At 35.3% G+C, this 2312-nt stretch overlaps 1 long non-coding RNA gene across 1 annotated transcript; it reads right to left on the reverse strand.

Moving 5' to 3' along the window:
* Nucleotides 1-272: 272 nt before the first annotated feature.
* LOC118485676 lies at nt 273-1998 on the reverse strand. Its single transcript, XR_004877420.1, has 3 exons — nt 1695-1998; nt 1449-1509; nt 273-1269 (listed from the first exon to the last, which is right to left on the reverse strand). It is a non-coding gene; the product is annotated as an uncharacterized LOC118485676 (long non-coding RNA).
* Nucleotides 1999-2312: the final 314 nt, after the last annotated feature.

A 2312-nucleotide genomic window follows, 5' to 3' on the forward strand; every position in this document is an offset into this window, starting at 1 on the left:
AATAACTGCTCTTTCACTTGTTCTTCACATCTGCAAATAACAAAAACTTCAATACCTATACCAGCAACCATGGTTTTCTTATTAGGGACTCTTTTAATGTCAATCTTGATGTCTGTGAGTTTTAGTCTTTAGATTTTAGATGGCCTCTCCAAGTGTCTGCTGATAAAAAGAAAGGGGACTCAGAAAGAAAACATCTATTTTAAAATATTTACAGAAGATAGCCATATAAGACATGAATGCCACCATGTAAACAACTGCAATTATGGCACAATGCACACATATAACAAGTCATTAGAACCTGTATAACAACAGGACCAATCATTTTTCTTGAAATGCATAAGAAGCAACTCACTGTTATAAGTTTTAACCATGTTCTATCAAATATGAACAGTTGTTAAATATGGGGTTCTACTATAAATAGCCCTCATTGAAAGAGTGCAAAAAGCAAACTACGTATATAGCTAAGTCAACACCTCCGAACACCATGGAGCCGCGTGACTCATGGCCGCATAATGATCCATCGACCCGTTAATAAAATGAGACCGTTTGTGACCACCTAAAGCTTGCCCCGATTTAAACATCCTGAAACAAATCGGGCATTAATTCGTGCCCTTTGATCTTTTTCACCTTCGTTTTCTTATCGTATTTTGCCTTTCAAGTATGTGCAAAGTCACCTTCTAAACTGTTTTCGCCACTGTCGTGTTTTGATCCGACCGTATTGTTCTTTTTGTGACACGGTCTATGCCTGCCAAGCCCTTGAAACGACGTAAAAACCTTGTTGCAGTTCAAGCATTCGTACTTATTTCGTTTCGATTTCGTCTCGAGAACAGCAGAGTTATTGTCCGACGATTCGACAACCGAAATCAAACCCAAAAAAAATAAAATAAAATCAGATTAAATATAAAAATTCACCGGTGATGAATAAAGATAAAATAAAACCCTAATAGTGATGATTAACCAGAATATATAGTTTCATAAACACAAACAGATAAACGAAATTCAACTGGCAAATGATAAAAACTGAAATAACTAATACATCTGTGGATTATATCATTATAAAAAAGGTGGGACTTACAGAAGCCGGTTATGATCATAAAATACTCCATAGAGCCTCCGATTGCAGCTGATACGACTCCAATCTTCAGGTACCAGTCCAGAAACTTCATTGAATTACAACGGATTGCGCTACACAATTATTACCGGTAATCGGAGTGTCGTTAGAGGTTTCACGACCAATAGCACCACCACCGTTGGTAAGATTTCTCAGTTCTGTAAAATGGACCGAACCGGTTGTTTAAACACCCCCCACGAAGTTCAATAGAGAAAATACTCATTAGACATAACCTAACAGTGGTAGTTCCGGTCATAAACCAAATTAGATCACAAAAATCGAATTTACAATCACAGTTAACCTAGATGAAGTCAAAATCTAGAAAAGGAAACCATACCAGTGGTAGATTATGAATCTTGAAAAGGTCTCTTATAGCAATCGATCAACCAATTAAAGCCCTTAGATAAATTCGGTGAAAGAAAAGGGTTTAAAAGCAGTGGTATCAAATGAAAAACCCATCTCATTTGAATATGATATATCCAAATCAGACAAAAAAAAATATATATATAAGACAGATTGGTTCCACGATATACGTTCATATATGATTGTATGAAATCAAAGTAACCAAGTCAGAATCACACACCTAAATCTCATGGACGAATGGCATAAGAGAAGAGCAAAACTCAACCTGATAATTGGGAAATCAAGTAGGAACTTTGTGGCTGATTTCAATGGTCGACTTCTTAATATGAGGGGTCAACAAAAACGGACAGGGCCATTAAAGGAAAGACGATTGAACTGCTGGAATTGATAATCGCATGTGAGTTTAGGGTTCAATTGAATGCGCTGAAGGGAGGGGCAGTTTCACAATTGATAACTAATCAATCAATTTCGACATTCAATATAACTTCAAATGAAGGGTTTCACAATCAATTGTAACATTAATATACGTTTCATTTGCTTCTTCAGTTCTTCCAACTTTGAAGCAATCGTTGACACGGCAATAAATGGAGGGCAAATTTGGGAGCAGGTATGAAAATTGGGGAAATAAGCTTGACCTTTGATATGACGTCTTAAAATTTGTGTAGGAAATTACAAATTTGTACATGGGAAATGCTTATATATAGTATATATAGATAGATATAGATATAGATACACACACAACATTCTTTATAATTTGTTATTTAAAGTTGGTAAAAATGTGATTACTACAATAAGTATGAATTAGCTATGATGTTTTAATTATGGTTTTACAAATTAG

The sequence above is a fragment of the Helianthus annuus genome, chromosome 13 (assembly GCF_002127325.2).
Source record: "Helianthus annuus cultivar XRQ/B chromosome 13, HanXRQr2.0-SUNRISE, whole genome shotgun sequence".
Lineage (NCBI taxonomy): Eukaryota > Viridiplantae > Streptophyta > Magnoliopsida > Asterales > Asteraceae > Helianthus > Helianthus annuus.